Here is a 13,415-nt window from a genome sequence, read left to right as displayed (position 1 = left end):
GGCCAGGGAAACTTCTGGAAGGTTATGATGTTCTCCTTATGAATCCAGTTTCCCATAATTTCTGTTCAAAAAGAAGGCAAAAGTATGCTGATATTTTTCTGCTCTGATAGTCAATGCTGAAGGGTCTCTGGGTGGGGTCTTGGCTTCAAAGTCCTTCCTTAGGAAGGAGAAAGAGAAATTCCCATAGGCCCATGTGAGCCGTTTAAGCACTGGCAAACTCATCAAAACCACCACATAGGTCATTTGAAACGTCGTGTCCTGTCCCCACGGTTACTCATTCCCTGACTTTTAGAAAGAGCCAAGCCTCAGAGACAAGTCTGGTAAAAAGATCATTTGGGATCAGAAACAAGATCAACTCCTATGTGCAAATTCCCAAGGCGGCTGCAAATAAGGGAGACGCTGTCAGAGTGCTTTCTGGTCTCTAGTTGGAGAAGCAGCCCGTACAAGGTTGCATTTCTTCTGGGTCCAAACCACCCTGGCCAGTTCCTCATTAAACTTCGATTTGCATCTCTGTTAAATGCAAACAACTTGTGGAGTTGTTAGACAGCCTTGTCAAGTGTCTGGTGCCCGGAATGTGCTGTGCATGCTCAGGATGTGCTGAGGAAGAGCCGTGGCTGATGACGTGGGTGATGGCCAGGATAGTGTTCTGGGCGTTTGTGTCCTGGAGCTGCAATAACAAGCTTCCATCAATTGGGAGGTGTCAACCAACAGACATCTCTTTCCCAGTTCTGGAGGCCCAGGGTCCAAAATGAAAGCTTTGGCAGAAACATGCTGCCTCTGAGACTCCTTCTTTACATCTTCCAGCTCTGGTGGTCACACTCTTCCTCAGCTGTGGTCAGATTACTCCAGTGTCTGCCTCTGTGGCCACATTGCCCCTCCTCTTCTCTGTGTCTTCTCCTCTTTGTGTCTCTGTGTCTTCTCCTCTTTGTGTCTCTGTGTATCCTCCCTCTGCCTGTCTCCTAAGAATCTGTATCATTCATTGCATTTAGGACCCACCTGAATAATCCAGGATAAGCACTTCCTTTCAGAATTCTTAAGCACATCTGCAAAAACTTTTTCCAAATAATGTAACCTTCACAGGTTCTGGGAATAGAATGCCAACATATCTTTTAGGGGGCCACTGTCCAGCCCACTACACTCAGTGAATGCTGCCCATGATGATGATGATGATGATGACCTTGATAGCATTGCCGATACCAACACAAAGCAGTAAAAAGTACAGGTGTGGCTCACGTCTGTAATCCCAGCACTTTGGGAGGCCAAGGCAGGTGGATCACAAGGTCAGGAGATTGAGACCATCCTGGCTAACATGGTGAAACCCCGTCTCTACTTAAAATAGAAAATAAATTAGCCATGTATGGTGGCACACGTCTGTAGTCCCAGCTACTCGGGAGGTTGAAGCATGAGAATCGCCTGAGCCTGGGAGGCAGAGGTTGCAGTGAGCCGAGATTGTGCCACTGTACTCCAGCCTGAGCAACAGCGTGAGACTCTGTCTCAAAAAAAAAAAAAAAAAAAATTGCAGATGAGTCTGGCAGGGGTGTGGGGCATGGGCAGGAACAGCACCACAGAGGAGTCTAGGCTCTGGCCTGACTCAGTTACCTGCCTTCTGACAGTCTCCTGCTTCGCTAGCTCTGTCATCCTCATGACTTTCTGTCTGCAGGATTGTTAGGCTCCTGGTCCAGCTCACGGCAGCCCGGACACACAGGCACTGTGCCATTCCTAGACCAGCTGAGCGATGTGGACTGTGTGTGAGGGTTCAAGCTTGATGATATTTCCAACAGGCCCTGCTATACATGCAGGCCCGGCCAGGGCCCACTGCCAGCACCCAAGAGGAGCTGTGATGCAGCTTATGATCCGGTGATTGCATCCAACTGGCTACCGGCTGCTGTCCAGGCCTCCGGGAGCACCCGCTGCCTCTGTCAGGGCCAGGGGAATCGGCGTCATTCCCGGACCACCGTGCGGGCTGGCGTTCCTGCTCAGCCTTGAATGCTGCTGCTGTTATGGCTGCTGCTTGGCTTAAGTTAAGCGGATTGTTTGTTTTTTAACTTCAGGCCAGAAAGAGGCAGCTTTTGGATCTGGCAAGGACCTTGGTGTGCAAAGTGAAGTCCCTGATGGGGAGGATAGAGCCTGGCAGGAGCCTGCTGTGCTGCTCATGATTGGATGTGAGGTGTCTGGGGCCTCTGCCTGCTCAGAGCTCAGAGTAGTGAGGAGTGTTGGGCTGAGGGCAGAAGGACAGTGAGAAAAGAGCTTCCTTTTCTGTCTCCTTCAGTAATGAAGATTTAGGGCTGTACAGTCTCCCATCATCACCAGCAGGGAGCTCAGACTCAAGCCCAAAGTGTCTGTCTGCATTCGTGGCTTCCAGGGATCAGCTTGAAGCCAGGAGTTGCTTTGTTAGCAAAGTTTAGATGGAGCTGAGGGGAAATTGCCTTCCAGTTCGCTCCCATATTCCCCATACACAGTTAATGAAGGGACCGTCAGTCTCTGTTCAGGAGCTGGGAGACTTGGATTCTAGTCCCAGTTCTGCCCTTATGGTCAGAAAACTTAAAGGAAGTCGCTTAATGCTGAATTTCAGATTCCTCACCTAGAAGATGAGACATGAGAAAACTAACTCCTTCCTGCTTCCGAGGCTGAGAAGGAGCAAGAGGGATTTCATCTGTCAAAGCCCCGTTTGAAATGGATCATCATTAACTGCATCATAACTGCCCAGGATTGAATATTGTTTTTAAAGAAAATGATAGAATTTAGGCCACTCCTAAATAAAATGCTTCTGTAATGATGGTTGCATTTAGAATGTCAAGAACAAAACAATGCTTGTAGGCCGGGCACAGTGGCTCATGTGTGTAATCCCAGCCTGGCCAACATGCTGAAACCCCATCTCTACAAAAAATACAAAAATTAGCCAGGCGTGGTGGAGGGCACCTGAAATCCAAGCTACTCAGGAGGCTGAGGCAGGAGAATCACCTGAACTTGGGAGGTGGAGGTTGCAGTGAGCCAAGATTGCGTCACTGCACTCCAGCCTGGGCGACAAAGCAAGACTCCATTCCAAAACAGAAAAACAAAAAACAACAACGTTTGTAGAATGTTAAAAACTAGACACAACCATAGGGTTGGCCGTCTTCAGCGTAGGGTGTCTTGGCTTGACATTAACTCTTTGTGGATAGTGACTGTACCTTCGGCATTTTCTCGTGTTTTTGAATCTGCACTACCTGGTGCATAGGAGATGCTTCACGAGATGCTGAATGCCTCAGCACCTGTGAGGAAGGAGGCCTGGGAGAGGAAATGGGACTGGGCACTCGTGGCACGCACTCGGCTGCCCCTTGCCCCAGGCACACTGTGTCCTTCCTGCCATGTACAGGCTGGGCCTTGGCCTAGATCGCCTTTACAGTACATACCTTTTTTGCATATGTTACATCCCATTGTTTGTTAGTTTGTTTTGAGGACCAGATAGCAGGTTTGTTTGGTGAATGGTGACAGCAAACATCATCCAAGAGAGACAAGATGAGAAAGCTGCTGAGACAGGAGAGCCTAGGGAGCCTTCAGGCTGGACACAGAATTCACACAAGGAAAGGCACGGACTCCGGGGAGACGGACGCTCCTCAGCCATTCGGCACCACGCGGACGAGCTCTTCACAGCCGACGCAACCATTGCTGCCCTCATGCCCTGCCACCAGCATCTCTACTTCTTCCTGTCATCTTCTCACCCAGTGTGACAAGCACATGCTGGATTTCAGCACCCATGGTGCTGCCATTTCCTTCCTTGTCAAACACCCGAAGTCCTTTGACATAACCCTCATAGGTGCCCTGGTAGATCCTTGTTCTTCGCCACTGTCTGCAGCATGAGCAGAAAGTGCTCAAAGTCCAGCACCTTCACATTCATCTTGTTACTCTTGGGGTTCCCCAGGACCTTGAGCACCTCGGCGTTGGGGGGGTTCTGGCCCGGGGCCCTCATTGCGTCCCCACACTGGCCGTACAGGATCTTGCCGTCACTCGTTCCATCAAACAGCTGGAAGGTCTCCTTGAACTCTGCGGACTGGCTTTGGTGAAGTCACACATCTTGACTGCTCAGCTCTGCGGGACCTTCTCCTCCTGCAGTAATGGCTTTGTTTTTTTAAGTGAAAGCAAGTTTATTAAGAAAGTAAAGGACTAGGCTGGGCGCACTGGCTCATGCCTGTAATCCCAGTACTTTGGGAGGCCCAGGCAGGTGAATCTCCTGAGGTTAGGAATTTGAGACCAGCCTGACCAATATGGCGAAACCCCGTCCCTACTAAAAATAGAAAAATTGGCCAGGTTTGGTGACACGTGCCTATAATCTCAGCTACTCGGGAGGCTGAGGCAGGTGAATCGCTAGAACCTGGGAGGCGGAGGTTGCAGTGAGCTGAGATCATGCCACCGCACTCCAGCCTGGGCAACAGAGACAGACTAAAAGGAAAGGGATAAAGAATGGCTACTCCATGGGGAGCAACCCATCCTGTTGATTCTTCAAAGTCCACCTTGAATGCTTGTGTCCTTCATTTTCTGGCCAGGCTGGTCCTCCCGTTCCTGGGTGTCCCCCTCTCAGGGCTGCTGATGAGACCTAGATTTTGGGGATATCCAAAACCTCATCCATCAAAGTCAATGACATTTTGATGCCACATTTCAAAAAGTAAAAATTATGCCAGAATATCTACGTTGAACTGAATATTTATGTTTGAAATCAAGACAGAATCTGACCTCACACTTGTACAACGCAGCCTCAGCTCACCTCATTGTAATCCCAGCCCTGTTCTCAAATCCAGTTTTTACTGAAAATATTGAAGTTTCGTTCATCATGCATTTTTGTATTAACTTGGATTTTATCAAAAGCTGCATTAAAATATGAGTTGTCCTAAAGACTGAGTTTTTGTTGTTGTTATTGTTGTTATTGTTTTTTGAGATGGAGTTTCCCTCTTGTTACCCAGGCTGGAGTGCAATGGTGCGATCTCGGCTCACCGCAACCTCCGCCTCCTGGGTTCAGGCAATTCTCCTGCCTCAGCCTCCTGAATAGCTGGGATTACAGGCACGCGCCACCATGCCCAGCTAATTTTTTGTATTTTTAGTAGAGATGGGGTTTCACCATATTGACCAGGATGGTCTCGATCTCTTGACCTCATGATCCACCCACCTCGGCCTCCCAAACTATGTTGTTGTTTTTTGAGACAAAATCTCAACTCTTGCCAGGCTGGAGGGCAGTGGTGATCTCGGCTCACTGCAACCTCCACCTCCGAGGTTCAAGCGATTCTCCTGCCTCAGCCTCCCAAGTAGCTGTGATTACAGGCACACACTACCATGCCCAGCTAATTTTTATATTTTTAATAGAGATGGGGTTTTACCATGTTGGCCAGGATGGTCTCGATCTCTTGACCTTGTGATCTGCCCACCTCTGCCTCCCAGAGCGCTGTGATTACAGGCGTGAGCCACCGCGCCTGGCCAAGACTGAGTTTTTTGATGCTCCTGAAATTTTGTGCCAAGGCCTTTCCATCTCCCTTGTTGGTGCACACCACCTTAGAGGCTGGTTTCTTTCCAGGACATCCTTCCACTGCACCATGAACCCTCAGGCAGGGGCAGCCTCTTTCTTCGGGTGTTATAAAGATCTGATTGGGCCTCCTTGGTCAGCCTTTGCTTTCACCTGCCTCCTATCTTGAAAACAGAATACAGCACTTCCGTGGTTCCCACCCAGTATTACCTCTGAAGCCTTTTGGGGAAGAGTGTCTGTTTTTCTGAAGACATCGTGAGGGAGACAGAGGTGTATAACGTCTTCATAATTCTGCCTTAGGCATCTTTCGATTTTCTTTCCCAAAGTTCTCCTCTCTTGCCAGCTGTCTTACTTTTTTTTTTTTTTTAACCCTTCTCTATTTCCTTTCTTTTTGAGATGGAGTCTCGCTCCATTGCCCAGGCTGGAGTGCAGCGTCATGATCTTGGCTCACTGCAGTCTCTGCCTCCAGAGTTCAAGTGATTCTCCTGCCTCAGCCTCCTGAGTAGCTGGGATTACAGGCGCCCACCACCACGCCTGGTTAATTTTTGTATTTTTAGTAGAGACAGGGTTTCTCCATGTTGGTCATTGTAGTCTAAAACCCCTGACCTTGTGACCTGCCTGCCTCAGCCTCCCAAAGTGCTGGGATTATAGACGTGAGCCACTGCTCCCAGCTTCCCTTCTGTATTTCCATAGCCTCTTTAAGAGGCCAAGGCAGGTGGATCACCTGAGGTCGGGAGTTCAAGACCAGCCTGACCAACATGCTGAAACCCCGTCTTTATAAAAACATAAATAAATAAATAAATAAAAAGAATACCAGGATTCCAGCCAGGCATGGTGGCGCACGCCTATAATCCCAGCACTTTGGGAGACTGAGGTGAGTGGATCACCTAAAGTCAGGAGTTTGAGACCAGCCTGACCAACATGGTGAAACCCCTTTTCTACTAAAAATACAAAAATTAGCAGGGCATGGTGGCACTCGCCTGTAATCCCAGCTACCTGTGAGGTTGAGGCAGGAGAATCGCTTGAACCTGGGAGGCAGAGGTTGCAGTGAGCGGAGATCATACCACTGCATTCCAGCCTGGGTGACAGTATAAGGCTCTGTCTCGAAAAAAAAAAAAGGAAAAGGAAAAGAAAATCTGAAAGAACATAAAGAAGATTTAAAAATCACCTGGAATCTTGTACCCGAAGAGAACCACTCACTGTCGACACGTCTTCATGTTCTCTGTTAGACTTTTATCCTGTGTTTCTTTGCAGGAAATGGTGATCTCCAAAGTGAAGAAAAGCCCACTGCCCAATCTGTTCCTCCGGCTCTGAACCAGCAGGGGAGGGGCAGAGGACACTGGCCCAAACCCCCTCCAGCTGCTCCGTGGGTACCAGGAGGCCTCTGAGATTGCCATGCTCAGTAATACCACCTCCCCCCAAGCCAAGAAAGAGAGCTTTGGGTCTGGCTGGGGTGCCCTGGCAGTAGCTGAGCACCTGCAGGCTACAGTTGGGAAAGCAAGTCTCTGCCTCCTTCCTTATTTCTTAGACTGAATCTCACCCAGCAGGAGCTGCCTGAGTGCACTGTGAATACAAATTTTATTAGTCTCTGCCTCTGTTGTGGGAACATTGAGAAAAAGAAGGCTGGGTGGAAGCAGCACTGAGTGTCGGCAAAGTGCTGAATGTTTTACATATATAATTCCATTCACTCCTCATGACAATATGGTGACGGGTGTTATTATCATCCTTATATTATAAATGAGGGCGCCAAGGCCCAGGAATTAAGTAGGAAGTACCTGCAGATTCGGGCTGCAGCCAGAGGCCATCTGTGTTTGGAGCCACTCTGGTTTGTGACCCCGTCCCTTTTCCCTGCTGTGGTTTGTGGAGGGCTGGAATGGCAGGCAGAGGATGTGTGTTTGCTTGGAGTATTTTCTATTCCCTTAGCAGTGGAGAAGATCTGACCCTGACATTGAAGCTGCTTTGGGGTTTGGTATTGTGTGTGGACAAGGCTGCTGGTTTTCATTCATTCATTCAACAGTTATTTGTAATATGCTCCAAGCCCTGAGCTACCATTAGGCATAGGAAGACGAGTATTTGTGAAGACCCTGTCTTCACTGATGTTATATTCTGGCAGGGGAGAAGGACAGGAACCTAACCCTCCTGTTCATGGTGGTAAGTGCAATGGTGGAGAGTACTGGGGCAGGAAAGAAGAAAAGCATCTTAATCGGAACAATCTCAAGAAGGTGATGGACGAGGGGTGAGTTAAGGAATGGCTTCCCAGAGGAAGGAATTTTTGAGCTGAATGTTGAAGGCAGAGAGGCCTAAAGCAGCACGGAGTGTCCAGGGAAGCACCCGCGGCTCATCATGGCTAAAGTCCTAGGGAGTGAGGGGCAAAGGCACAGTCTGGGGTGCTCAGAAGTGCCACATTAGAAAGGAGTTGAGGGCAGACATGGTGGCTCATGCTTCTTGTAATCCCAGCACTTTGGGAGGCCGAGGCAGGCAGATCGCTGGAGCCCAGGAGTTCGAGACCAGCCTGAGCAACGTGGCAAAACCCAATTTCTAGCTTGCTTGCCTATTTATTTATTTATTATGAGACAGAGTCTTCTTCTGTCACCCAGGCTGGAGTGTAGTGACGTGATGGCTCACTGCAGTCTCCGCTTCCAGGATTCAGGCAATTCGCCTGCCTCAGCCTCCTGAGTACCTGAACTTACAGGCATGCACCACCACGTCAGGCTGGTTTTATTTATTTATTTATTTTTTTCCTCCGTATTTTAGTAGAGATGGGGTTTCACTATATTGGCCAGGTCAGTCTCAAACTCCCGGGTTATAGATATGAGCCACCGCACTTGGCCTTGTATTTAATTTAAAAAGAAATAAAGGAGGTTGAGAGATTTAACTAAGGAGTCTAAATGCCATCCTTAAAGCTTGGGGAACCCTTGAAGGATCTTAAGGATCAGCTCTATGTATTCCAGAGACCACACTTGGCTTCAGAGTGGAGACCGGCCTGGAATGGGACAGATGGAGCCTCCTGGCTCTGTTGCAGGGGACAGGTGATTTGGCCCGAGTGAGAGCCAGGCAGAGGCCATTGGGATGGACCGGAGGACATGAGGTGTGCGAGAGATTGGGAGGAAGACACCATACGATGAGAAGGTGTTAGGCCTAGCGGGAATAAAAGACGAAGAAAGCCAAGGTAATTCCGGACTTCAGGGCCAGGAGTGCACGGTGGGGCCTTCCCAGAGGCAGGAGGGAGGAGAGACAGAGGCGGAGGCTGAGGAGGGGGCGGGGGGAAGAGGCTGGCCGGCAGTTGGTGGAGGATGAGCTTGGAATGCCTGAGTTAAACAGATGGTTTCAGTGGTAGGTGGGAGCTTGAGGTCTTTGCTTTCATCTCCTCTCCCTTTGTTCCCTTCCTGCGTCCCTGCTTCCTTTCTCCTCCACCCACATCCTGCTGTCGGCCCTTTTAGTTAGGTGGCCTCTGTCTCATCCTGTGTGCAGTTTGTTCAGGCCAGGGTGGCTGCATTCCCTGCCAGGCCCTGCAAAGATCCCCAACATCCTGGGAAAGAAAGTCTCCTAGCCTTTCCTTTTTACAAATAGAGAAAACTGAGGCATGAAAAAATTTTAAGCTGATTGATACTAGTTTCCTGGTGAGGGAAGGGTGAAGCCATTACCTGGCCGAGGAGGAAAAGGGAAGAGAGATGGAACATTTTAAGGTGACCAGCTCATCCTAGTTTGTCAGGACTGCCATGGCATTAGCATAGGAGGGTCCCATATCCCAGGAAACCTCTCACACTTGTTGCCGTTAGATTGGGAGGGCAAAGGGAGGGAGTTCTTCTGAATGTCAGGAGCTAGGCATCACTGCGCCTGGGCTCCCATCTCTCAGGTGGCTGTCTGCTTCCCAGGCCTTCAGTCAGCTGAAGCACAGGCTGCCTCTGGCTGTGCCGGAGGGGGGAGAGGTGTGCTTCCAGTGCTGGAGCCACCTGCCATCTGACACCTGAGTCTCTAGACCCCAGGGCTGGATTGTTGTAGAGACACAATGCTGAGCACACAGTGGCTCCTCCATGAGTATTTGTCCCATGGCTAAAACCTGAATTTGACATGAAAAGGGGGCAGGCCTGGAGAATTTTTTTTTTTTTTTGAGACAGTCTCACTCTGTTACCCAAGCTGGGGTGCAGAAGTGCGGTCTCGGCTCACTGCAACCTCTACCTCCCAGGTTCAAGTGATCCTGTGGTCCTCCCACCTCACCCCCCTAAGGATTATAGGCATGTGCCACCATGCCCGGCTAATTTTTTTTTGTATTTTTGGTAGAGACTTGCCATGTTGCCTAGACTGGTCTCGAACTCCCAAACTCAATTGATCTACCTACCTCAGCCTACCAAAGTGCTGGGATTATAGACGTGAGCCACCGCGCCCAGCTGAGAAGTCCTTTTTCCTGACCTATTCAGTGGGAGCCCTTTAGCTATACTCACAGGTGTCTTTTTGCTCACAATCCCTTCTGCATCCTCACACATGAAAGCCTTCTTCCTGTCTTATTTAGAAAACCCACTGCCTGTTCTAATCCACTGCCTCTAATCTCCCAAAGCCCCCGACTCTGCATGGGGCCACCAGTCCCTGAGGCAGCTTTGATGCCACACATTTGCATCTGGGAACGCAACTCTGGTTCTCTCTCACATTCAGAAACCATGGGGATAATGAGCAGATGTTTTTCTAATAACGAGAAGATGGTGCAGGCGCCACCGATACATGAGAATAGTTTCCAGTCCCTAAGTTAATTAGCAAGCTGGGGAGCCCAGATAAATAGAGCTTTCTGTTTCCTCTCCTGGAGTCTAAAATATCTGATCTGGAGGTCCCCTCCCTACTTCCCCCTCCACCCCAAACATCAGGATTTGAAGGGAAACATTTAAATGCCTGATAACCTGAGTGCGTGGAACTGGCTTCTAAGCAGCCACATGGCCTGGGTTCCGGCAGAAACTGACGCTTGTAAATACACAGTTCTTAGTGATTTGCTGGCTGTCTCTCCATCCCCAACACCCGACCTTGGCTCATTTTTTCTTCATATTTACTTTCTGATGGGCTTTAGGGCAGTATTCTTGGGAGCAGAGCGGGGATGAGAGTTATGGAGCTTTACATGCCAAGCCCTTTGTTAGTGGCATTTTTTTTTCTTTGTCTCATCTAATCTTTAAGCCATCCCGTGAGGGAGGCATCAGTGTTTTCCTTTGCTGGACAGATGGCAAAACTAAGTCTTAAACAAGTTAAGCTACTATAACTGCTAAGTGAGGAAAGAGATTTAAAGCTGGATTTGACAAAGCAAGGCTCAAGTTCCCCGCCTTAGGCCTTGGATATAAGAGTTCAACCAGTCCATTTCTCCCCATGCCTTTTTTTTTTTTTTTTTTTGATGGAGTCTTGTGCTGTCTCCAGGCTGGGGTGCGGTGGCGTGATCTCTGCTCACTGCAACCTCTGCCTCCCGAGTTCAAGCGATTCTCCTGCCTTAGCCTCCTGAGTAGCTGGAAGTCCAGGCGCATGCCACCATGCCAGCGGATTTTTGTATTTTTGGTAGAGACGGGGTTTCACCATGTTGGCCAGGATGATCTCGATCTCTTGACCTTGTGACCCGCCTGCCTCGGCCTCCCAATGTGCTAGGATTATAGGAATGAGCTACCGCGTCCGACCTCTCTCCTTAATTTAAAGGTGCCCATAGAATTCCCACGGACACGCATTGACGATGACGGATGTAAGGGCAGAAATCGGCTTCCCAGGCCTCGAGTTCCACTTTGCCCACTTTGCGGTTCCTTCTCCATACCCTGCCTTTGAAAAGTCTGGCCTACTGACATTCTCTCTTCTCTTTGGGAAATGGTTAAGAATGAGAACAGTTAGTGTTTTCAAGCAGGTTGAACAGTCTCTAGAAGTCAGAGAGAAAGCCCTTGAGATTATCTCGAAATTTCTTCCTGCCAGAACCAGGGTTTCTTTGTAAAATATAGAATACTCAGCATTAGAGGCTCTGTCGAATGAGTGTGTTCCCTGGTTGACGCTGTGTTTACTGACTCTCAGTGGCTGTTGCTAATAGTACTTTGAAACAAGAGACATGTGTTTTTAATAGAATTGCAAGTTTTATGCCTTGTTAAAAATACTGCCATGGCTGCTGGCTGGAGGAATCAAGCAGCTATGAATTCCATTCTCTGTCTGCCGGGGCAGGGGAGAGGGCCTGGCTGAGGATGGCCTCTGCCCTCACATTTGCTTTCTTTCCTGTGTTTGCTCTTGGGAGTAACCACTGGTCACCAGCTGGTCTTCTCAGCTCCACTCATACATGGAAGAGCACTGGGCTTCATGCTGTCTAAATGGGAAGAACAAAGCACTTGTTTTTATTTTCAGAGAAGTTTTTGCCTTAATTGTAAAGAGCAGCCATTGGATTTTGTGGAAAGCCTGAATTATAGGGTGCTTTAGGGAATCAACCCAATGCCCCTCAATGATAGACTGAACAAAGAAAATGTGGCACATATACACCATGGAATACTATGCAGCCATAAAAAAGAACGAGTTCATGTCCTTTGCAGGAACATGGATGAAGCTGGAAACCATCATTCTCAGCAAACTGACACAAGAACAGAAAACCAAACACTGCATGTTCTCACTCATAAGTAGGAGCTCAACAGTGAGAACACATGGACACGGGGAGGGGAACATCACACACTGGGGCCTGTCGGGTCGGGGGGAAGGGGACGGATAGTATTAGGACAAATACCTAATGCATATAGGGCTTAAAACCTAGATGACTTGATTAAAACCTAGATAATGGATTGATTAAAACTTAGATGTCAGGCCAGGCACAGTGGCTCAAGCCTGTAATCCCAGCACTTTGGGAGGCCAAGGCAGGTGGATCACGAGGTCAAGAGATCAAGACCATCCTGGTCAACATAGTGAAACCCCGTCTCTACTAAAAATACAAAAAATTAGCTGGGCATGGTGGCGCGTGCCTGTGATCCCAGCTACTCAGAAGGCTGAGACAGGAGAATTGCTTGGGCCCAGGAGGCGGAGGTTGCAGTGAGCCAAGATCACGCCATTGCACTCAAGCCTGGGTAAAAAGAGTGAAACTGTGTCTCAAAAAAAAAAAAATAGATGTCAGGTTGACAGGTGCAGCAAACTACCATGGCATATATATACCTATGAAACAAATGCATGTTCTACACATGTATCCCAGAACTTAAAGTATAGTAGGATGGACGGATGGACGGATGGACAGATGGACGGAAGGAAGGAAGGAAGGAAGGAAGCAGGTAGGCTGGCTGGCCAGGATGGTCTCTTATCTCCTGACCTCGTGATCCACCCTCCTTGGCCTCCCAAAGTGCCAGAATGACAAGCATGAGCCATCGTTCGTAGCCTACAATACTATTCATTTCTAAGAAGTTTCTTCTAAATCTTTTTTTTTCTATATGTATGTATACATGTAAATAGAATGTCTATAAAATTGGAATCATGGTCTATATTTCACATACTGCCTTTCCCACAACAAAGCAGCACACAGTGTGTACCTTCTCATTGCAGTAAGGACCCTTCAAAACGTGTTTCTTTGAAAACCTAAGTGCATTCATCCACTGGACATGCCACAGTTAACTAGTGCTCTTTTCCTCAGATATTTTGACTACACATTTTTCCTATTATAGAATATACTGTAATATTCTTGCCCTTTGCTCTTAATTACATGAAATGTTTCTGTTATTTGAATATCATTGCCTTTTTCGTCATGCTAAATGATGAATGTGTTCTAGCAATGTAAATCAAATTACCTTCTAAATGCAGAGCTCCCCTCACCTAAATTAGGAAAACTGGTATTATTTGGCAAACAGGGCCAGATTTTAAAAATAAAATATAGAGTGAGAATGAGAGAATGCACATTATTTCAGCTCTTACAGAAACCTGGATTGTAGTGTACAAATTACGAATATTGGCGGGTCTT

The 13,415-nt window shown here is 48.3% G+C and overlaps 1 protein-coding gene and 1 pseudogene across 6 annotated transcripts in view; one reads left to right on the top strand and one right to left on the bottom strand.

Moving 5' to 3' along the window:
• PDZD2 (PDZ domain containing 2) overlaps positions 1-13,415 on the top strand; it is a 472,221-nt gene that overhangs the window by 51,965 nt on the left and 406,841 nt on the right. The window lies entirely within an intron of this gene.
• On the bottom strand, positions 3,597-4,067 carry LOC101045089 (myosin light polypeptide 6-like; annotated as a pseudogene).

Source organism: Saimiri boliviensis, chromosome 1 (genome assembly GCF_048565385.1).
Source record: "Saimiri boliviensis isolate mSaiBol1 chromosome 1, mSaiBol1.pri, whole genome shotgun sequence".
Taxonomy (NCBI): Eukaryota; Metazoa; Chordata; class Mammalia; order Primates; family Cebidae; genus Saimiri; species Saimiri boliviensis.
This window is presented reverse-complemented; position numbering and strand designations above follow the sequence as displayed.